Source organism: Callorhinus ursinus, unplaced genomic scaffold, assembly GCF_003265705.2.
Source record: "Callorhinus ursinus isolate GAN/ISIS: 27379988/994484 unplaced genomic scaffold, GSC_fseal_2.0 scaffold22, whole genome shotgun sequence".
In the NCBI taxonomy this organism is placed as follows: domain Eukaryota; kingdom Metazoa; phylum Chordata; class Mammalia; order Carnivora; family Otariidae; genus Callorhinus; species Callorhinus ursinus.
The window spans coordinates 5002956-5027643 of record NW_027397084.1 but is presented as its reverse complement, the minus strand read 5'-3'; the positions used below and the strand labels follow the sequence as shown (position 1 = coordinate 5027643).

Genomic DNA, 24688 nt, shown 5'->3' with positions numbered 1-24688 from the left:
GTCCGACGCGGGACGCAATCCCAGGACTCCAGGATCATGACCTGAGCTGAAGGCAGTCGCTTAACCAACTGAGCCACCCAGGTGCCCCTAAAGGATATTTTTTTAATGTAAAAAAAAGAGAAACTTGTAGTCATTTGAAATCATCTAAATTTAAGAACATCTAGTAGAAATGGGTCATTATCTAGTGTGGTGACAGATCCTTCCTGAGACAGTTGTTTTCCTTGCCAGATGTTTTTTTGTTCAGTTTTAATTATTCTTTTTTGATCAGGCCAGTCCTTTTAGTGATTTTCCAAAATTATGTCTCTTTTTGCTTTTGAGTTCCTACTCTTGAGATATTTGGGTTTTTTTTTAAGATTTTATTTATTTATTTGAGAGAGAGAGAGAGAGGAGAGAGAGAATGAGCCTTGGGGAGGGGCAGAGGGAGAGGGAGAAGCAGACTCCCTGCTGAGCAGGGAGCCCAACCCTGGGCTGGACCCTGGGATCATGACCTGAGCAGAAGGCAGACAGTTAACCTACTGAGCCACCCAGGTGCCCCTTGAGATACTTGTATGCAGTCTTTATAGTATCCTACTCATTGCTTAAGGCATTCATACACCTCTTTTCTTATCCTAGGATTGGTGGTGGCTTATTTTTAATATACTAATACCATTATGAGGTTATTCCTCGTATGTTGCAGAGCTTCTGTCAGTCTTGCCTGCTGTCAGTCATGTCAATGTGAACGCTGCCAGATATGCACATTCCTTTCCTAATTACAAATTCACTTTTTTATGGCTACTTACTAGTGAACCCCAGGAGACCAATAATAATCATTGAGACAGGGCTGCTAGAGACCAGATATTTGTTCAATTTCCTATTCTAATAAATAGTGAACCACTAAGTTGTTTATAAATAAATCAAAAGTCCTTAAATAACAAAGAAGCGGTTGCGTACAATTTGCAGATACAGAATGTTATAGAAAGGCTATACATAGTAATAATTAGGATAAGAACCGTTTTACTAATGAGAACTAATTTAGAGCACATTGCAAATGGTATAAAATTATAGGTGGACATTCTCCTGTTTCTGCTTCTTAAAATTCTGGTCTTCCTTCAAGTTCCCTCTTTTCTAGATTTCACCAAGCCCTGAGCCCTCTAAAGAGCCACTCCTTTTTTTTTTTTTGAACCTGTATTTATGGCACATACATGGGCTAATCTTTATATCTCATTCACTCATATATTCATTCATTCATTCACGCACACCTATTATGCACCAGGTCTGTGTTAGCCACTGGGGTATGAAAGCTAGTAGGGCGGAATTCTTGTCTTTAGTGAGGTTAGAGTCCAGTAGATTTGAAGCTTACTTGTTTACCTACACCTCCTCTGGACACTAAGTGCCCTGAGGATGAGCTGCCTCTCCTCCTTGGTGCTGTGACCCCCGCTGTACTCCTCACCACGGCCGGCCTTCGGGGGGCACTCAGTCAGTGGTAAAATGAACCGGTCATTAAATCCATCCTAAATAATTCAGAAGCACAAGAATAATGATTCCACCACCTTCCAGTGTCTTGAAAGCCTTTGTTCTCCTCACATAATTGCTAACTGTAAAAATAAGGAACTCTGAAGATAAGTGTGTCTGCTTTTACTTGGTGTGTCAAAAGGCCTTGTCTCAGAAGGGGGTCTGCTGTTGCGTCCCCCTTCCATTCCACAGCCCAGGGATGGCCCGTGGGGTGTCTGGACCTCCCACAGGCAGACATCCTAAAGGCTTCTGTCTCAAACTCAGATTATTTTGAAATGCTTCTGTTGTGGTAAGACAGTGTATTCTGCGCCCCCCCCCCCCGCCGCTTTTTTTTAGTGAGACTGGGATGTGTGACTAAACAGAAATAATTGTGGCTATTGAGTCCCTGTTAAGCAGCAGGCATCGGGCTAAGCACTTTCCACATGTTACCACACATGTCGTCTCTTCACAGCCCGCTGAGCTAGGCTCTATTTTTATCCCTGTTCATTTAGATGCGGGGACTGAGGCTCAGGGAAGTAGAATACCTTGCCTAAGGCTTGCAGGTAAACACGTGGTGGCACCAGGCTTCACCAGGGGCCCTTCGGCCTCTGCCGCCCATCACTCCCTGTCACAGTGAGGCTTGTGGAGGCGTTCCTGGGCGAGGGGCATAGGACTGATGCGTGGGGACATTTAAACTTTGCGGGCTTTTTTTACTTCACTGATAATCCAAAAGGATATTAGCCTATTCTGGGTCATCCAGATGACCATCTATTAATGAATAATAGTGCCATGTGATTTTGGTGCCTGAATTTATGTTTTTGTGTCCAGTCACATTGGTGCCCATACTACTTTTGTTGCTGTGGGCTTATAGGAATGGACGTGGGCTTCTGTCATTTGCCACACGTGAAGGCACGTGATGGTGTGGAGCACTAGTTAGTTTTGCGGGGAATGGCCTGCAACATGAGGGAAGAGAGGCCTACTTCAAGGTGGGCGGTGGGAGCATTCAGAACTCCAGAACATCCATGTTGCCGTTCTTAGTATGAGTCACAGTGAGAGTGGAGGGTTATTTTAGCAAAACAGCATCACCTGAATATCACATCAGTGTTGTTCATTTAAATAGGATTTTTATTTTTATTTATTTGTTTTTTTTATTAACCTTGTTTCAAACTTTATTCCCAGGCTTCTTCAGCTTAATTAGCTGCAAAGAATGAATTGTGTATAAGCAAAAACTGAAAAGAGCTACAGTGTCCAAGGGGCTTGGGCTTAAAAATATTAGAGATCTAGATTTTATCAGATCCATGAACAAAATTTTAAAAAGCAGTCATAATATAAAATAGCAGCTCCCAGTAACTTCTTCAAGTTTTATGTTCTTCAGAAGTTTGACTCAATTCAGTTTGCTTCATTCTTGGAAGCTTCATCAAAGTTCTCCACAAGATCTGGAACTTAATCATCATCCTCCTCTCCGGTAGCAAGTGGTGCTTTTCCGTCCACAGACTGGGCAGAGCTTCAGCCAGTCTTCTTAAACTAGTCAGACTGTCTGCACCAAGTTGGTTTAAGATACTGGGTAGCATTTCTGTCAGCTGCTTTGTCTTCAGCATGGCCTGTAATGGTGAAAGTGTTCGCTGCCAGTGATGCCTGAACTTTGGGGTTGTTAAAATGGATCACTGTTCCTTGGTTTGTGAACATATTCACTTCTTCAATACCAGAGATATTGTTTACCCCTAACTTCTCTAAGGAGAACTGAAGTTTTTTATCATCTGCTGTAGCCGTTCTATGAACCACCTCCTTCTTTTGGCGAGCAGTTCCTTTCCCGCCAATGCGCACTTGTGCTTGCAGTTTGGCGAGTTTCTCCTGGTTCATGATAGTTTCTTTCATCTTGTTGGAGCGGAAATGGGACCGTGCGGGGGAACAGGGTTGGCGCTCAGGGGGTCTCAGGAGGACCAGCTGAGATTAGGTGCACACACGCGGGGACGCAAGATGGCAGCTCTAAATTGGATTAAAAAAAATTTTTCCTTGTTAAGCGTCTGCCTTGGGCTCAGGTCATGATCCCAGGGTCCTGGGATTGAGCCCCGCGTCGGGCTCCCTGCTCAGTGGGGAGCCTGCTTCTCCCTCTCCCACTCCCCCTGCTTGTGTTCCCTCTCTCGCTGTCTCTCTCTCTCTGTCAAATAAATAAAATCTTTAAAAAAAAGAAAATAAAAAAAATTTCCTTTGTATTTGGTTAGACTATTTAGTTGGAGTGTGATGGTTTCAGAGGAATTGAAACCTAAGAACTTATTTTCTGTTTGGACATATTTAAGTATTGTCACAATAAGAATGGTTTAAGTCAAAATTGGGACAGAGGCAGTATACATTTCTGTTCCTAAAAAAAGCGGTCTGTACATTTTTCAGATCTGAGCAAACTGAATTCCTCTGTACTCCATGGTGAAAACTTCCAAAACAATGCTCCTCCACCCACCAGGGGTCTGGCCTTTAGGGGTGAGGCATTGACATTTCCTTTCAACCTGTCAACCGCATCTGGGAAGGTTAAAGTCTGACCCTAGAAGAAATTCTCCCTTGCTGTGGTTCTCCACTGACCAGCCCTATCAATCAATGCGCCTTTATATTCTTTGTTACTCTTTGTCCTGACTCCAATAACTGACAGTGGTGTGTGCCCATCACCCGCGGTTTATAATCACTTTCTCAGCACCACCATGAAAATTTGTGAATGCCAGCTAAGAAGTAGTACCAGCCCCACCTAAGCAGGGAGGATAATGACAGTGTATTGAGATTTAAAAGGCTTGATTCAAAAGGTTTGAAAGGTCTTTCATTCTGTCCAAAATTACTACATTCGTTGCTTTTTTGGGTAAAGAAAAGGAAAGCCCTGTTAAACGCAGACACTCAGAGAGGAGAGAATATGTGACAGCGTGTTTATCCTTAGCTCTTTAATATTGCTTCCAGTGAATCCCCGGTAAGAATTTTGGAGCCCTGGAACAGAGGCCAGCGAGTTGTGATGCCAAGAGAGGAGAGGTCGGTTTTATAGCACGTGGGCAAGCAGCATGGCTTGTGGGCTGAGGTCTGGAAAGCTGGGAAATAAATCTGGCATGAGAGCAATGCCAACCTTGGGGAGCTTTGGAGAGCCTTTAAAAGAGAGGGCATTTTTTTTGTTTGTTTCTGTATTCAATTTATTGGCCTTCTCTTATGTAAAATTTTAATAAGATTTCCCTATTTTAGTAAAATGTGTAGAAAAGCGTCAAACACCTTGAAGTGCCCAATCAGTATATGTGACTACTATTACCACCATCTGTGACTATCCCGACAGCCTGCATGGTACAGAGAGAACATTGCGAGGTGCAGAGCAGGGAAATCAGAAGAGCTGGGCTTTTGTCCTGGGTGGGCTGTGATATCCCTACGAGAGATGGGGCCTTCCCTTACCACTTTGGCCTCGGATTTCTAGTTTATTCCATTAAGGGGTTGGACAAATTCACAACCAAAGTTCCTGCCAACTCTTTCATCCTTTATATATTCTCGTCTTTGAACAGATTATTATAGCGTCCTTAAAACTTGCATTTCATTAATGAGAATGGCCATCTGTTATTATTTTTTCTAATGCTCATCTTGAAATGCAGGGCTCTTCTTAGGCAGGGGCTATGGAAATTCTTACTTTGGTCATCTCTAATGATAAAGGTATTCAGTAGCTTTCCAGGACGTCATTGGGAAGAGCTTGAACGAAAAGCTCAGCAAATATTTCCATGTGTTTAGAGTTAGCCATTAAATGGTAGGAGCTGTGGCCATTCCTTTCTTCAACGTTATTTTTAACTGCACTGCCTTCTGCAAGGGTACTTTCATTGTAAAGATGGCAAGATGGATGGATCCTAAATCCCAGCCAAGTCCTCAACTGACCTTGGGGAGAAAAGGATAGCACTGATTTTGTAAGAATCATTAACTTTACCTTATTTTTATGCCTTGCATCTCTTTTCAGTAGATAATATTTATATTACTAGGTAATACCTGTCTAGCTTTTATTATGTGCAAGGTGTTAAGACTTTTACCTGTAACATGACTTTGATCATTACAGTATCTCTATCCGTTTTGGACCGACGAAGACATTGAGGCCTAAGGAAGTTAACTAACGTCCCCAAAGTCACACAGCTGATCAGTGGCTCAGCTGGGATTCAAAGCCAAGCAGTAGTGCTCCAGCAGCTGTGGTTTTAACACTATTTGACACTCGCTTTTATACAAAATTACACAAAATGTCATGGACTCAATTTTACTGTTTTTATGAATTGAGCCTTAAAGAGCTCACCAGTAATTTTATCCTGAAAAGGATCAGAATTTTTGCCCCTGCATCTCCATTTTTTACTTTTTATGCTAGTAAGTAAGCTATTAGGAATCCGTAGAGTTCTTGCAACATTAAGTTCTAGAGTTGTAGAGGGGAGAAAGGAGGACTCTCTGGAAGGAGAGACGCTACTGAGCACTAACTGTAGCCAAGGCTTTCATTTGCTTTCTTCCTGTTTACTACTTTCATGACTTCAGTGGCACAGAGGCCTGCACCCATCGCTCAATACAGATGTACTGAGTGCAGAACCAAGGTAGGGTAGGGAGCTCAAGCCAAAGGACCTGGCTGCCTCCAGGAACCTTACAACCTATGAGGGTTGCTTCTGTGTTTGATGACTCACCATTGTGTCTACTATGCGTGAGTGCCTTGCATATTAGAAGCCCTCATGAAATATTATTGGAAAGTTTTGGATTGATTAGGTGACTGTTGATAGCATTGTAATTATGTTACTACTAGTATTCACTGTGTTGTTTTCTACCTGATCATCAAAAGAAATCTTTCATAAGCTTTATGGATCATTTATTTTAGTTGCATGCCATGTACATGGCCGTGCATGAACTATATATATGTATATATAGATATATTTTTTTTAATTTTTTTTCTCATTATATTAAGGTTCAGGAGATCTTCATTCTAGTCCCGATTCTGCTATTCTAGCTGTGAGACATTGGGCAAGTCATTTAACCACTCATTTTCTACTCTGTAAAATGAGCATTGTAATATGTGCCCTGTGATCTCATAAGGCTGTATGGAGGATCAGATAGGTTTGGGGATGACAAATGAAAAACAGTAGTATTTTCAGCATCACCCACCAGTGCTTCCTCATTATCTAGTCCTGACTCCTTCATGGTGTCACCTTGCTCATCTGCATATTTTTTCTTTCGTTTCAAATTTTAAAAAGGAGTCCATGAGCAGCACACCTGTTAGACTAACACTGGAAAGGTAAAAGAGAAAGAAGACCCCTTTTGGTGACTGATGACATCACTTGGCTCTGAAAGCTTTGACAGCACAGATCTTGGTTGTTCATTTTGCTTTGTTTTGCTCATCAGGAGTCTGGTAGACCCTCAACATTTGTTTGTTGAATGAATAAACATAACTCGACCCCCCCAGTGTTGGCTCATGGAATCAAAGAGCCATCCTGCTCTGCACCAAAGCAGAAATAGCAGTCATCCTCAGACACTGGAGAGTATAGCATTTCAACAACTCTTTTTGCATAATTCAGAAACTAACCAGAGTGGAGGGAGATAAGTGATTATAGCAAACTAAATATTAAGTTGAAATAAATAAAGACTGAATTCCAGTTGTTTTGCCTGTTTGAAGAGAAGTGAAGCCTTGAAAATCATCCTTAATTTCCCTTCAAGTAGATTGACCTGGAGAAATAAGGTATTCCGGAATAGCAACCTTCTCTCATCTTCTTTAAAAAAAAAAGCACCCCCACCCAAACTCCATGGACTTAACAATTCACTGCCTGCTGGCAGTTAAAAATAAGCCACTGATATTTACTGTCAAGGAGTTAGCCTGGGCAGAAAATGACTTTTAAACTACCAGAAGTATGCTCAAATGAGTTTTGTTTGTTTGTTTTGAAAAATGGCCAAGAGATGCTGCTATGATCCTGTCCATGCTTGCTCCTGTAGAATTAGTAGAAGGTAACATGCAACTATTACAGGGTTTCTCCTTAACTAATAGCCATAGACTCCTAAGAAAAGGGTCCTCAGTCATGTGCAGAATGACCTCACACCCAACCTGATTTCCAGGTGACCAGTTACTACCAGGTGGTTACTGACCTCCCTCTAGGACATGTGCTAGCTGCTGAGGGTGAAATGTGGGCCTAAACTGTGTTCTTTCCATGGTCAGGTGGGGCCTCTTCCTGTTGGAATGTGGAGCAGAGCTGAAAAAAAGAACTTTTTCGATCTAAACTGGTTGGGGGTTAATGATGCCAAGGCCAAGGAGGAAATGCTCAAGTCAAGAATGGGCACAGTATTCTTAGGCAGGTTTTGATGTTACTCAACCCTGAACAACGATGCATGTCAGGGCTTTCTGGGGATTTTTTTGAAAATTGCTTTAACATCAACTTCAATGAAATAAAGGATTTTCTGGTATTTACCTGGACCAAGAGGATACATTTCCAAAGTTTCTGGGAGATCCTTATGCAGAGAAACAGGAAAGTCATTTTTTTTTAAAGATTTTATTTATTTATTTGACAGAGAGAGACACAGCAAGAGAGGGAACACAAGCAGGGGGAGTGGCAGAGGGAGAAGCAGGCTTCCTGTGGAGCAGGGAGCCTGATGTGGGGCTCAATCCCAGGACGCTGGGATCATGACCTGAGCTGAAGGCAGTCGCTTAACGCCTGGGCCACCCAGGCACCCAGGAAAGTCATTTTAATCTGGTATTTGTCAGCAATTGAACAAAGCACCTAAACAAATCCTTGGAAATCCCCACCAGTGCCTGAAAGAACTGCTTTACAAAAAAAAAAAAAAAAAAAAAAAAGGCATTCATACCATAAAACAGATACGTTCACCTAGAGAAAAACAAGCCTTGACTTTCTCCTAAGGATACAGTGGGACTTTGGCATATCGTATCTGGAAAGAAAATTCTATACCTTTTACTGCCTGTTTTCCTTTCCCAGCTATTCCTTTATCTTGTACAATTTATCTTTTGTTCCTCTTTTTTGTAGCTGACCTTTTAAAGATCATGGAATCCGTAATCTGGAAACCAAGGTTACTTTTTAGTCTTTAGCTTCCCCTTGTACGTAGCATGAATGCCATTGACCATTCTTCCCTTCTTGAAACCCATTCCCTTTGCTTCTGTGAGGTTTTTTTTTAAAAAAAAGGTTTCAGGTTTCAGATTTTAAAAAAAATCAGGAAACTGATTTCCCACCTTATCCATCTCCACCCATTTCTTACTTTTCAAACCTACCATCGCTTCCTGTATTTGTCAGCTCAGGCTGCCAAAGCAAAATACCATAGACTGAGTGGCTTAAACAATAGAAATTTATTTCTCACAGTTTTGGAGGCTGAGAAGTCCAAGATTAAGGTGCTGGCTGGTTCTGTTCTTGGTGAGAGCTCTCTTCCTGGCGTGCAGACAGCTGCCTTCTCACTGTATCCTCCCATGACCTCTTCTTTGTGGCTTTGTGGAGAGAAAGAGAGAGAAAGAGAGAAATCTTTCTCTTCCTCTTCTTATAAAGTTACCAGTCCTATCAGATTAGGGCCTCATCCTTATGACCTCAATTAACTTTAATTTTCTTCTAAAGAGCTTCTACAAATATAGTCACATATTGGGGGTTAGGCTTCAATATATGAACGGGGGGGCGGAACACAATTCGGTCCATGGCATTCTGCTCGTGGTCCCCAAAATTCGTGTTCCCCTCACATGCAAAATACATTCACTCCACCCCAGTACCCCCAAAGGCTTAACCCATTCCAGCATCAACTCTGAAGTCTAAAATCCGAAGTCCCATCCAAATCAGTTATGGGTGAGACTGGAACTCAAATCATCCTGAGGCAGAATTCCTCACCAGCTGCAAACCTGTGAAATCAGACACGTTGTGTGTTTCCAGAATACAATGGTGGGACAGGCATAGGTTAAACATTCCCATCTCAAAAGGGAGACACCAGAAGAAAGAAAGAGGTGATGGGTCCCAAGCAAGTCTAAAACCTAACAAGGCAAACTCCATGAGATCTTGAGGCTCAAGAATGATCCTCTTTGGTTCTGCCCTACAGGCCCACTGGGCTGGCAGAGCCACTCCCATGACTCTGTGGGATGGCCCTGTCCCTTTGCCCATGGCGTGCCACGCCCTCACCTGTCCGAGAGGGCCTCCCCCATGTGGTTCCATGCCCAGGCCAAGCCCTCTGAAGCCAAGTAGGAAGCAGCTCTTCCTACTTGGGCCAGAGGTGGGAGTGGGAGCCCTATGATCTCTAAATCATCTTGGGGTTCTTTCTTCCCTTTTCTTGAAGGATAAAGCATGTTTATTCCATTCACGATTCTTTATATATTCTCCATAAAGGTGGAAGCTTTCTTTCTAACTGTCTTCTTTTTCTGAGCTATCACCAAAATCGCCTTTAACCTCCACATTTCTACCAAGCGTCCCTTCTTGGCAATCACGCCTTTCCTAGCATGCACCTCAAAACTCTTCCAGCCTTCGCTCAGTGCCCAGTTCCAAAACCGCTTTCATAGTTTTTAGTTATTTGTTATAGCAGCACCCCACTTCTTAGTCCCCAAATTTGTATTAGTCTGAGTGGGCTGCCGTAACAAAATACCATAGTCTGAGCGCCTTAAACAAAGAAGTTTATTTCTCAGCATGCCTGGAGGCTGAGAAGTCTAAGGCCAAGGTGTCAGTTGGGTGCCTGATGCAGACCCTCTTCTTGACATGCAGACAGCTGCCTTCTTGTGTTCTCTTATGATCCCTTCTGTGCGGGGGGGGGGGGGGGGGGGGGGGGGGGGGGGGGTTGGTATGTGAGCTCTTCCTCTTCTCATAAAGCCAGGAATCCTATCAGATTAGGGCCCCACCCTTCTGACTTCGTTTAACCTTAATCACCTCCTAAAGGCCCCATCTCCAAATACAGTGAAAGTGGGGTCTAGGGCTTAACATATGAATTTGGAGAAGAGGGACCACAATTTAGTCTCAAACACTTCTTGCAGAATCCAACTGATAGCTGCTTAGGGCCACTTCCAACCATATACCCCTCTCACCCTTACCTGAGTTCTTGGGAATTGTGTTAATAAACTGAGTATCTAATGGAGCACTCTGCTGCTTCAGCAACATTCCCCAGCCCTGGCTTTTACCAGTCAGCAAGATGCAGGTTTTATGTCTGAAATGTACATGACAAGATGGCCTCACTCCCACTTCTCTCTCATGCCTGAGTCTAAACTCCTGTAATTTTCTGAATATTCCCGGAGCTCTCCCTCTTCCATGCATTTGCTCAAGATTTTCCTTCAGCCTAGAGTGTTCTTCACCTCTTCCCACTCTCCTTCCCCTGCCCTTTCCCTAAATTTCTGCTGCTTCCTCACTCTCTCTTCCCCAATACTGCCTGCTTCTTTTTTGGATTCTCCTCTCCACCTGGATCCCTGCCTCCTTTGAATCCCCAGAGCACTGCCTATTCCTCTCCTATACTCACCTCCTCCTCATCGTTCCTTCCATCCTGGGTCTGGGTGTCCTTCTGGAATCATGGTGCCTCTCCTTTACCACCTGCTCAGCAGTGGGTCTTTCTCTCCAACTCCAAATCATCTAAGAGGTCTTTGCACACAGTAGGTTCTCAATACATAATCTTGAAGGGGGCATATACGAGGTTATATGTAATAGCCAAAAGTTAAAATAGTTTCTCCGTTTTATAAATTCGCTCTCATTCTTTTCATGAGGAGTTATGTAAACTGTGCTCATAAAGATGGAATTACAGAAGAAAATGGTTTACTCCCCATGGATATCTTAAATAAATTATTCAGACCTGAATGTAACCAGCAGTCTTTCATTATCTACTGTAAAAATATTTCAGTGATTGATCTGACAGTTATCAGGTGAAAAAAAAAATCCCACGTTAGTTTTAGATAACAACATGTGGTTTCATCTGTAAAAATACTACTCAGGCCATACACTGGCTGAGCCTGTGCTGCACAGGCACTGTCACTGATGGGCATGATATTCTCTTGTGATGACTTTAGGTTCCTGGCGGTGACATGGACAAGTCCAGACCATTAGAATTCTGAGATTTTATTGGTGACTTATAAATTATAGTTTCTCGTTAAAAAGAATAAAGAGAGGGGTGCTTGGGGAGCTCAGTTGGTTGCGTGTCTGTCTTTGGCTCAGGTCATGATTCCAGGGTCCTGGGATCGAGCCCCACATCGGGCTCCCTGCTCAGCAGGAGCCTGCTTCTCCCTCCCTCTGCCTGCTGCTTCCCCTTCTTATTCTCTCTCTCTCTCTCTTTCTCTCTCTCTCTCTCTCTCGCTCATGAGTGGCACGCGCGCTCTCTCTGTCAAATGAATAAATAAAATCTTTAAAAAAAAAGAATAAAGAGAAGAAAAAAACAGCCAGTTAATTCAGTACACAAGACATTGATTGAGTGCCTATTGTATGCTGGGTATTGAGATATAAGACTGTGTATGTGTGTGTGTGTGTGTGTGTGTGTGTGTAACATAATCCTTGCTATTGAGAAGCTATAGAGTAGGGTCATAATTGATCTTGGTGAATCAAACTGTACCATAAGACACTGCATATAGCAGAAGAAAGGAGAAGAAAGCATGGATATATTTTAGGAGTCCAAATTAATGGGAGAAGACATAAATGTATATGTACATTTAAATATGGTTTATAGCAACAGAAAGGCATGCATGCATATAACTAGTCAAATTGTCTAAAGCATGACTCCTAATTGTTCAGACCTGTGAAGCCTGGGGAAATCACATTGTCATTTAAGCAAAAACTACAGACTTGAAGCTTGATACTCAGGCAGCCCCGATGCTAGTGCTGTGAATACTTTACTTCTCTGTGGGCTGCTAAAAGCCACACCTAGTAGTTCTACTCTGGAAATAAAAACACCTATCTTACTACTACAGAAGAATGCTCCTCCCATACCTTCCTTCTCAGATTGATTGGCTTAATTCATTTGGAAGAATTCTCTGGATTCCTTCTTCTTTCAAGGAGGCTTATGTGTCTTGGAGTGGGCTAACACCAAGGTTAAGTTTTGATTTCCCCATTCATTCCAGAAATTCTAGTGGTTCCCAACTAGGTATTATAGATACAGCCCAGCATTTGCAGACTTCATTGGAAAGAAGGCAATTAAACAGTTACAGTACAGCAAGATTAGGACTGTGATGGAGAAATACAGCATGACAGAGAATTTATCTTGGGAGTTAAAAATTTTCAGTGGCCTATTTGTTGCCTGGGTGAGTACTGGGGATGGAGTGAGGAGAGTTGAAGATAAACTAAGACAGGAGCTACAAAGGGACTATCTCTGGACTTTGTTAGTTGCTGTTGGGTATCTAAAATATAACTATAGGTTACAGAATGTTGCTGTTGAAAGAAGGTGCCCATATATCCACTTTTAGAATTTATGTGGTGCTTTTATGTTAGGAGGCATCTGCCACCTTTTAAAATATAGGTTTCTGTTGGGTTGTTTGGAACTTGAAAAGTATTTTCTCGAAGAAATCTCAGAAATTATGACCAGGTCCCCCGGTCTGGCTAGCCCAAAAGGCTATTACATGCATGATGTACTTGATATAAAGTACCAGATTTTTGGCTTGAGAGATCTTAGAAACTGTCAATGTTGCTGCAGGAAAATGTTCAGAATTCCGTGTTGGAATCCAAGCAAGAGAGTTTTTTTCCTCTGTAGCCTTCATGGGGACAACAAGATTTCCTTTTTACCCACCCCCCCTCTTTACTATGCAACATGAAGAGGAATTCTGCCAGGCTCAGGGCCAAGGGACTTGGGATTGGTGCTCTAGTAGAGGTAGGGGCTGGCCGGTGGGGAAAAGTGTGTATGCATGATTGTTGATTGTTGAAGGAGGTCCTCAGCAGTATTTTAAGTGCTTTACATGTATTATCTCATCAAATTGTTACAACACACCCAGGAGATGCTACCATTGTGATTCCTGTAAGATGCTGGTATATTCCAGCACTCAGTCCTTGGACTTCCACTCTGTCTGAACTCCCTTGTCCAGTCCCATGGCTTTACGTATCATCTGTGTTATCCCCCTCCCCGTTAAACTCTAGACTCAGCACTGACTGCTCATACTGAGATGAATGGTAGGAATCCTGTCCTTAAATGTCCCAATATGAACTTCCATAGCCTTCTCCATCTTTGTAAATGGCAGCTTCTAGGTGCTTCTAGGTATTCAGGTCAACACTGTGGCATCATCCTAGAATCTTCCCCTGTTCCATATCCAGTCCATCAGCAAATGCTGCTAGTGCATTAAAACTATCTGGAATCCTATTGCCTGTCGCTATTTCAATTGCTACTGCTCTGGTGCCTACCACCATTATCTCCTGCCTGAATTCCTAGCAGTAGATTCCTAACTGGTCCTCCCCTGTCCTTGCTGTCTTGGTCTACTCTCCAAAGAGCGGCCAGAGAAATTATTTTAAAACATAAGTCAGTTCATGAACTCCTTTATTCAAAATCCTTGGAGTAAAAAGCCAAGTCCTCTCCAAGGCCTTGTACTGCTAAGAGGAGCACGTGTCCTGGCCTCCTGCTTTCCCTCTGGATGCATTTCCTACCACCCTCCCTTCCTCACCATACTTCAGCTACAGAAGCCTCCCAGCTGTTCCCCAAACACACCAAGCTCCTCTGGCTGTGGGCCTTTTTCCTCTTCCCTGCTGGCCTCTTTACCCGATCAGTCCTTCTAGATACCAACATGGCTCACCCACTTCCTTCTTTCTCAGAGACGGAGTCCTGACATCTCTCCATAAAATATATGAAAGAACAAGTGGCCTATACTAATCACGCTACCCAGGTTTTAAGAGACTGGAGGAGTCCTCTGAAGGGTATCTGTGCCTGATGGTGTGGAGGGTCACAGCACCAGGAGGGAGGGGAACAAAGACTGAGCTGAGCAAGTTGCAGACAGACTTCATTCTCCCCCATGTCCATGTCAAAGCCAAGCCATCTTTAAGTGGTCATTACACTTGTTTTTTTTTTTCCCCCCTCATGTGATGCACTTCCCATGTCCTTTTTTAAATACCTATACACTGAGTACATGTTTATTTTACTTTTATTTTTATTTTATTTTGAGGGAGAGAGAGAGCGCACACATGTGTGCACAAGCCGTGGGGGAGGGGCAGAGAGAGAGGGGGAGAGAGAATCTCAAGCAGGCTCCACACCCAGCACGGAGCCCTCCACGCCCCAATCCCATGCCCCTGAGATCATGACCTGAGCCGAAATCAACAGTCCATCCCTTAACCGACTGAGCCACCCAGGCATCCCCCACTGAGTACATTTTTAGTGTTTTATGTCTAGCATTTGAGGTAATTGTACATTATAAGTGAAAAGACTACCAAGGTTCTGTTTGGAAGAAGAGAAAATCCAGTTTTAAGAAGTGTTAAGAAATGGAGGAGATGAGAAAGTACAGGAACTGGTGGAGAGAAGGAAAATGAAGAATTGTCTGGGTTGGTGAAACAAATATTTTTGGGCATCTGCTCTGTGACCGACACTGTCACCCAAAAGGCAGAACTACTAGGTAGCTATAAAAAGAGACAAACAGCAATGGTTTCTCAAAAAGCTACACTAGCCTAAAATAATGTCACTCATCTTTCCTACTCCCCCTGTACTGAGTTAGGCTTTAGGGATCCGGTGGGGTCTTTGACCATCTTAATAAGAAACTTTGACATCTTAATGAGAAGCTTCAATTTTGTTGGCTGTTTTCCAGTTAAACATGTGAAATGATGCTGGGGTTGGCTAGAAGAGCAGGAAGTTGAAGGGACCCTAGTGTTCTCCCCTAATGTAGAGAGCTTCCAATGCCGTGCTGGAATGCTTGGCACGCCCCTCAGACTGTTCTAGTTGTACTGGCCAGGAGTCTGCAGGCTACAGTGGTGAAGCTGTCATTTGACTATCATGGTGTCTGCCATGATGATTTCTGCTCATTAAAGGTACAAGGGTTTCCATCTGCTCTTTTGGAGAAGTAGGGAGATGATTTACAATCTCCTCCACTTCATTTCTTGTTTTTCTTTTTGTACTTTTAAGTTTTTATTTGAATTCCAATTAGTTCCCACTTCATTTCAAGCATGGCCTTTGGCGTCAGGCCACGTAGAGGCCTTACAATGTAGAGCAAAGGTGGCCACCAGTTCTTAGAAGGTATATAAAGTGATTAATCCACTACCTGTGTCTTCCACTGACTCAGTGTCTCTCCCTAAACCATCTGTTGGTCTCCCCCAGAAACCTTTTTTTTTTTTAAAGATTTTATTTATTTGACAGAGACACAGTGAGAGAGGGAACACAAGCAGGGGGAGTGGGAGAGGGAGAAGCAGGCTCCCCACCGAGCAGGGAGCCCGATGCAGGACTCAATCCCAGGACTCTGGGATCATGACCTGAGCCGAAGGCAGATGCTCAACGACTGAGCCACCCAGGCGCCCCTCCCCTAGAAACCTTACTGCCAACACGGGTTCTATCCTCTATCCTCCATGAGCCCGGCCCCTGATCTGTGGCGGGGGGAGTGAGAGATGGGGTGAATTGGCCCCTCGAAATAAATGGTCCCACTTGCAGCAGGCCAGAAAGGACGTTAATGAAGGTTTTGGTTTGTTTTTTTCCTAAGCTAGAATCTGGGTCAGCTCTGTCTTGTAAACAACACATGGCACCAGAAGTGGGGAACTAATTTTGGATCCTCCTGACTTGTGAGTTTCTGACAATGTGGAGGACACAGACCAGCCTGCGTTGGCTTCTCCAGTTGGGGCCCTTGGTTGAACAGGCTGAGGGCAGGCAGCTGCACTTAGAAAGAAGATATGCTCCAGGGTGCAGCACAGAAGTCCAGTCAGCGTTTGCTCCTGTAGGAACCTAATAGATACTGTGCTTGTAAATTTGAAAGAGGGAGAGGGGGGAAGGAACGAACATTTTCAGCCAAAAAATATAAAAAGGGAAGGATTTTAAAAGTGAACCGAAGCCATCAGGGTTATGACTTACTTTCAGATCAAGAGTGAACTGGTAAATGTTTCAGCAATGAATGATAAGGAAAGAGAGGGTGGGAACGCACAACCTGGATTTAACACAGCAGGAGACAATGGAAATCTGAGACTCAGGAAGTCACTCAGTTGAGAAAGTAGTAATCAAAAGGTGAACAAAGCTCTGGGACATCTATTAGGAGAGAGAGGTTCCGGGGGGGGGGGGGGGGGACAGAATGAATGGGAGAATAGCGATAGCTCTGGGTGGGTGGAGGCTGGGGTGTTATATTCCAGTAGTCTTGCCAGCACAGCGGATCAGGAGCTCTGCTGGGTGCCAGCCATTACAGGAAGAAGCAAGAATGCTCAACATATGGGAGGAGATGTAACAATGTCAATAAATGGGTTCCCTTTGCCAAATGTTGTAAATAACAACGCATGTGCAGAGAGGCAAGCGGAGGGGAGGCGCTGGGCAGCCCTCCCAGGGTGGAAGATGCATGGCTGGTGTTGGGGGGCCTCTAGCAGTGGGGAGGACTTTTCTGTGAAGCACCCTGGAGCCTGGTTGAGCATCGGTGGCATTTTTTAGCTAATTTGGAGAAGGGTGCCGAAGGGAAAGAGAATGGCAAGTGACACTTTTAAGTTTGAAGCAGGGAACATGTATTAGCAAGCTAAATACACAGGCTGAGAAACTCCAGCAAAGTCCTAATTCTTACTCTTAAAGTCGTGTGAGACCCTGGGCCTAACACAAAATATGCCTTCCTTGGAAAGTAAGCAATGATCTGAGAACATGAAGTAGTTAAAGGTGCAAGCAACCATACGGATTAACTAGTGCAAGCCAGTGGTCCTAGCAAAGGCTAGCGTTTCCTGAGTGGTGATAGCTGCTGCCTCTGGCCTAAATTCTTCACCAGGGGATGATCTCACTTGAACCTCTCAAAAGCCTTCTTCCCCTCCCCCGCAACCCCCCTCCTCCCCGCCCCAAAGAGAGAGAGACAAACCAAGAAACAGACGCTTAATTATAGAGAACAAACTGATGGTCACCAGAGGAGAGGTGGTTGGGAGGATGGGGGAAATAGGGAATGGGGATTACAGACTGCACTTTCTATAATTAAAACAATGAAAAAAAAAAAGAAACTCTCAATAGTCCTGATTTATAACTCTGGAAACTGAGGCTTTGTGAGTGAAACTAGCTTGCCTAAAATCACCAAGTCAAATGGCTGTGGAAGGAGGATTCAGACCTGGACCCTAGAGCCCAGCCACCACCACCAGTCAGCAGTGGGTGGAGAGCTGGGATGTGCATCTGGGTTCGTGTGACTTCTGAGTTCTTGCATTTCTTACCATAGAAGCACAAACTCTTCTAAAGACCTAAAAAATGGAATGCTCACCAAAAATTTGGGCATTTGGGAGTGGAGGAAGGGTGTATCTAATCCATATAATAACTCTATGAAGTCGGTGCCCTTATGGTCTCCGTACTGCTCAGTAATATGTCTGAGGTCACACAGCTAGACAGTAGCAGTGCCAGGATTCAGACCTGACAGACCAACTCCAAAGCCCACACTTGACTTTCCTCTATACTCTGTGCCTTGCTGTGTAAAAAGACTAATGACTCCAGGAACGAGAAGAAGATGTCCCCATGTGAGAGACAGTTACAGAATTGCTCTGTTGAGGACGAAGATGGCCAATACTAAAAATTGTTAACATTTATTAAGCACTCACAGTGTGTCCTAGTCATTGTTCTAAATGCTTTATTTGTGTTAGCTATGAAATCCTCAGACCAGTCCTGTTCCCTACTGTTAAAGAAGAAAAATTCACCTAAGTAAATTTGAAGATCTAATTGGCTTTATTAAGTGATTCATGAATTGGGCAGCATCCCATCCAACAAGTAGAGGGAGCTGCAAAGGGTTGTACAACATGGAGGGTGGGACAAGAGAGTTACCAGCCACAGGGGAGAGAGGATTGTTTCAGGCAAGATCACCTTCCCCTTCCTGGAAGGCCAGAGGGTCTTATCAAGTGGATGGTCATATCTTCCTTTGGGGGGCGGGAGGGGGTGGAGAATGGAGAGGGCCCATGTGACAGGTTACCATTGGTGCTGGTCAGAAAATTCCTGACTAACTGGTTAAGACCTCATTTGGGGGGCGCCTGGGTGGCTCAGTTGGTTAAGCGACTGCCTTCGGCTCAGGTCATGATCCTGGAGTCCCGGGATCGAGTCCCGCATCGGGCTCCCCGCTCAGCGGGGAGTCTGCTTCTCCCTCTGACCCTCCCCCCTCTCATGCTCTCTCTCTCTCAAATAAATAAATAAATAAAATCTTAAAAAAAAAAAAAGACCTCATTTGGGGGGGAGGTTGAAACTACAATTAGCTTCGTATTAAGCCCGCGTTTGGTGACTTGGCCTTGCCATAAGGGATGCCAGTTCAGGCCCTTGGTTTTCTTCTTAATGCTACTTTATGGGTAAGGAAACTGAACACAGAGAAATTAAGTAACTTTCCAAGGTCAGGCAGTTAGTATGTTGGGAAGCTGAGAATCACATTCAGAACTTGAACTCCGTTCAATTCAAGAAAGGCGACCTTCCAAGGATAGGGTCCTGTTTAGCAGCTACTGGTGTTATCCAGGTGGGGAAGACCCAGCCACAGCCCCTGCCCTCAACACCAGGGGGGCGGAGATTAAGAAAAGCACAAGGAGCAGCAAAACGAAGTGTCTTGAGAGGTGGGACAAACATGCGACAATGGGGTCAGCCAGGGATGATCTCATCTCAGTGCAGTGCGGCTCAGAGTGGGGTCTGAAGGCAGTGGCCCCAGAAATGACTTCAGGATGAGTGGCGTGTTGCTAGGAGGGTCTGGGGGCTGGCAGGAGCAAAGCTGAGAAGTGAGGAAAGCTCAAGGAAGTTGGTCAGGGCCACCCAGCCATCTGTCAATGTCATACAAAAGGAGCAGTCAGTAATTGCCTGATGCTGTTTTTGTCATTACTGAGAGAGCGGGAACTTGGGGCTGAGACTAGGAAGAATTTTCCTTCTCGGCACTAGTGAGAGAGTAGGTCCATTTGGACAGGAAGACCGTCATCTTCTTGTGGGGGTCCTGGTTTGCTGGGCCGAAGAACAGTTTTTATTGAATTTGATAGGTCTTAGGGAGTTACGGAAGATTTTTAATGTGGAAGTGACATGGTCGTTTAGCTGTATTTGAGGGAAAAAAGCGTATTGTATGCAGGGCTCTGAAATAAGGCTATTTCTCTCTCTCTTCCTGATTCTTTGCCCTCTTGCATTAAAAAGAGCTTACAATCAAGTGGATCATCCTCTGCTAATCTTATCAGAGAGAGTGCTACCTGCGTCCTTGGCCTCCTAATGAGTTCTGAGCAGCTCTCTATCCCTCCTCCTCCCCCTCTGAGCAGCCTTCCAGTCGGCCTTTTCTTTCTTTCTTAGAAGGTCTGAACAACTCTGACCCTTCTTGGCTGGATTTTCTCAGAGGTGGGGTGCCCCATCTCTCCCTCTCTGCTCTAGATCCTTTTCACTGTGTTTGTCCCCAGTGCTCTGAAAGCAGAAGGTGAAAGATGACAGGATAAATCTGACTTTAGCTACCATAGCAACCTTCACCTGCTTTGCTGCTCACTTTTGAAGTGTTACCCTCCTGTGAAAAGTTATTTTGCATATAATTGCTAGGCTCATCCAGAGGCTTGGGGCTTTCTTTAAACTGCTTCTGATAGCAATAATGAAAGGATGGTCTTGTGCCTCCACACTGGGCTCAAGAATACTTAGTCCACAATGGTGCACACACATGGTTGCTCATTCCCCTTTCATTCTTCCTGTTCTTAAAAAAACACACAGTAAGAAATGGTGAATCTGTGGCGATGTTAATACAGGCTGATTTGAGCTGCCATTTACAAATGACTCAGGTTTAAATACTTAAATCAAGTTCTATGAAATGTTTAGATTACTATCCAATTATAAAGACTGTGCTTGATCTCTTCACTTGACCCCAGGAACCTCTCTCTCCATCACTTCCTGTTGTGTACTGTGCTCCCAGTGGCTGAGCCATACACTCCACATTATAGTTCCCTTGCCCTCTGGTTTGCAATTGGGTCTGGCCAATGGAAGGTGCCAGCAGGTCACAGAAAGAGAGCAAGATGGGGATATTTATCCCTCTAGTTCCCTCTTTGTGGTGCCACTGTGGATTGGCTATACCCCTCAACCAAAGGTCTGTCAGGGGTCGTCTGCTTGTAGCCCCTGGTGTGTCCCCATTCTGAAAAACCCCCTCCACTCTTCCCACCTCCTGAGGTCTAGGGATAGTGCTAGCCCAGGGTTTTGAAATATCTTTTGTGGTTTCCTTATCCCCTGCCCACACTTCTGCAAACAGCTGCATTATTAAACTCTTTTCAAATGATCCAGTTTGAGTATGCCATCTGTTTCCTACTGGGACCTTGACTAATACAATGACCAAAGCTCTTCTCTTTTGGATGGTATGTTCTAATTATTGCTTATTTTATTTAATAAATTTAGGGTTCATTGTAGGTCATTCTTTTAGAAATAGATTTTCCCGTCATGAAGAACAACCTCCTCAATCCTCCCACCTTTCATAAAAGATGGTGTTTTCTCTACTTGACTCTTCTCTTGCAACAAGTCTATTTGAAACGCGGTTTCTTGACGATGTCAGTTAGTGTTGTGGGAGTGGAATACAAATGCCCTATCTGCTTGTTCCATCTGACCCTGAGTAAATTTGAGATTCTTCTTTCCCTTTTAATTTTGCCCATTGGAAGAATATTCAGGATTTGCACATATTCCTGGGAGACCTTGGGCATTAAAACCCTGCATGCACATTATTCTAGTCAAGTTTGTAGACCCGCCACTCCTACAGATTCCAGTACAAAAGGAGATGATGGAAACGACTCCTCCTCCTCCCCAATTTCATCAAAATTCCTGAGAAGCTGCTTCTTTGGGAAACTGAATTAATTGAATTATTTTCCTGTGGGAGCTTAAGGTAGAACAGTGGTGCCAGAAGGTGTCCTAAAGGAAGCCATGACTGAGGAATGTGGGTAATTTCCTTTGAAAACCATGAGTGGAAAACTGCATGTTCCTGATTCTTTCAGATCCCAAATGGTATCAAGAATAGCATGAAGTTCACGCAACTCAGCAGGTGTGAAAATTCTGCCACCGAATTAAATAGGTCCCATTATATTTCAGAAAGAGCTCTAATGGGTTTCTGTGGAGCAGAGCCTAAGAATATCATGTCTCTCCTTTGTCTGTCAGGATGGCTCGGATGGTTTGTTGTTACTAATATTATATTTCAGTCTCCCTTTAAGATGGACAAAAATGATCAAAAGGCCTGGTGTATCCCTAAGAGGGTCTAGATATTAAAATACCAAAAGGGCATCAAAAAGACCTACCCATTAGGCTAGACCAAAAATGATAGCTGAGGATATGATTTAATTTAAAATGATTATTATTGTTCATATAAAAGTTTTCTTCTTTGTCCCAGCTATCGTTAAAGGATAAATTTTAGAGCCAAAGGGATTTTAAACATTGGAAAACTTTGAGTTTTCTATTCTTTGAAAGTTTGAACTGGATTCATTTAACCTTATATTCAACTTAAAAAAAAATAGCTGTAGACATTTCTTCTCTATTAATGCAACATTGCATTCTTAGTTGTTATCCTTACTAAGTCAATTTGGCATTGTCATATTTAAGTTCCTCCAAACCAACAAACCTCCCACAATCCCTTGACTTGTTTTTCGGTCAAAATTGAACTTAAAGTCAAAGTGAATTATTCATTAATCATTTCCAGCTATCGTCTTTCCTTATTTATCCTGCTTAGCTGGCCATAACATGGAATTAAGGTATTTTTTTTTTCCTGTTTATTGCTCTTATTGCAAAAAGTCTTACATTCCTGTTCTTCATTGAAAAAGCAGACAAGTTAAATCTTTAACATTCTTTTGCCTAAGGAAAAATAAACCCAGTGTAAGTTGTTTTTTTTTTAAGTCTAGCTCAGTTTCCCCCCTTTGTGGATCAGTATTTACTGTTTAAAAAATTCTTACTTTCTGGTTTGAGTAACCTGGAAAATGAAAACTATAGGCAGATATGAGTATCAAATTAAAGGTTGCAACACTGGAGAAAGCTTTTGTTTAAAGGTTATAAATCGCCCTTTCTTGAGCATTGTTAAACCCAGAGAGAAATAGTTACCTCTTTTGTGTATTTTTTTCTAATCATGGAAAGAGAAAACTCTCCAGGTAAGAAGAGACCATAACAGAAATGCCCCCTAGTCCTTGGATTCTCTCTGGGACGTTCCGCTGGAGGTTTGTCACCTGCTCTGTGGAGCTTACTCAGTGGCTGTCACCGATGTAAGTTGCTCACTAAGACATGAGGCAGGACTTTTCTGTTTCAACCTGAATTGTTGAAAGATCCATGGCACCTTTCATTAAATTGTATTCTTTCTCCTTGGTTTGACTTCTTTCTTAGCACCATATACAAAAATTCTATTTCCTCTTTCAGAAGTTGAAGGCAAGTATGACTTCACTCAAGACTCCTTTCCTCTGCTTTCCTAGGCTGTGTCTTCCCATGCCCCTGTTTTTCAGATGACATGACTTTTGGCCCCTGGGTAAGCCTAAATAATGTCCTTAGAAAGACTTCTAATTTTTCTGTAGTGAGTGGTACTCAGAATTGGCCGTGATGTTCTCTCCATGTTGAGGGGACTCAAGATGAGATTACTACCACCCTAGGCCTTCCAAGGTGGTATTAGCCTTTTTATAGGACACACCTCACACTATTAATGGGATGATTTTACTTGATAGTGAAGCTAGTATAAATATGAGCATCTCCATGGAGGTTTACAGTCTGGTTTTTGTTTTTATTTATTTTGTTTGTTTTGTTTGCCATGGCTCTCTGCTGTTCTCATGGGATTATTTGTAATTACCCCTCCTTTTATATCCAGACTTATATAAGACTTTTTTTTTTTTTAAGGTTTTATTTATTTGTTAGAGAGAGAGAGAGAGCACAGGCAGGGGAAGGGGCAGAGGGCGAGGGAGAAGCAGGCTCCCCGCTGAGCAGGGAGGCCAGCACCCCAAGACTTTTTAGACCAGAAATCCTATGAGCAAATACATGGCTTCCTATTTGCATGAGTTATACCCTATTCCCAGAAAGGTGGGATTTTTTTAGAATTCTGAATTCAGAAATCTGAATCTCATGCATATTGTTAACACTGTGACAATAATGATATCCAACAGAATCAGATGCCTCTATGAAGTCCCATCTCCTGGGTTTAAGTGTACCAAATAAATGTTTGCAGGGAATGAAAAGTAGGGGTTTTGGAAAGCTTAAATCCTTGTGTAGAAACCCAGCAATACATTATTCTTGTTTATTGAGGGGGAATTTATTCCCTTATCTGTGCAATAAACATTTATTCATTTGCTAATTCTTTGATACTATGGGCATCTTTAAGTTTCAGGTGACTAGTCTTCATAGTAGGAGCTGTACCATCTTCAAGTCTTTTAATGTTTAATTAATAAGTGCTATAAGGTTATCTGAGGATCTTGGATAAAATCATTTTCACATTATAGCAAAATAGTGAAATAGTTGAAAAATCTTCCTGTCTTCAAGCTTCCTCCTTCATTAAAATGAGTCAAATTCAAACATTTATATTCTCATTGCTACTAACTTTGTAGGATTATAACCATTATGTGTTGTTAGTGGTGTTTGGGAGGGACAGGATTGTTTGTTTTCTATTTTAATTGCTCCCTTTTGTGTTACAGTCATCATTCCCTACTGCTGGAGTCACCAGCCACACTCCTACCAAATATTGGAGCAGCAGCTCTATTCTTCTCTCATTTTAATGATATGGGCTTAACCCTCAGGGACATTCACGTGTCCACACACTTACCGGTAGTGGATGGCAACCACCTCCATGGGGCCAGATTCTTCTGCTATTGCCTTGCTCTGGATGAGCCGAGAAGGAGTAATAAATAGCTTTAATTCACATATTATTTTGGAGGCTTCAAAAGACATTCATGTGCTTCATCTCATTTGACGGTCATACTTGACCATAAGACAGACAAAGTCACGTTCTTTCTCCATTTTGCTGATGGGAAGACCACAGTCCAGAAGGCACTCAACATTGAGAAGGAGTGGAGCCTAAGTGTACCTGTGGGGCCCCTTCCAGAATCTCATAAAGATGTGTCTTCTCTGCATGTGAAGAAGTTTTGAGGTTCTTCCAGGGGACCCTTTATATTTTAATAGTGAATAATGGTTTTCCCTTACCAGATGCACATGATGATGGAAATTTATGCTTTCTAAATATCAAATAACAGAAGAATGGTTAAATAAATTATGACAGATCCATATACTGGGATACTATGTGTCT

The 24688-nt window shown here is 43.1% G+C and overlaps 1 protein-coding gene and 1 pseudogene across 3 annotated transcripts in view; one reads left to right on the top strand and one right to left on the bottom strand.

Annotated features, from left to right (window-relative positions):
- RCAN2 (regulator of calcineurin 2) overlaps nt 1-24688 on the top strand; it is a 413249-nt gene that overhangs the window by 158835 nt on the left and 229726 nt on the right. The window lies entirely within an intron of this gene.
- Nucleotides 2860-3363, bottom strand: LOC112838006 (transcription factor BTF3 pseudogene; annotated as a pseudogene).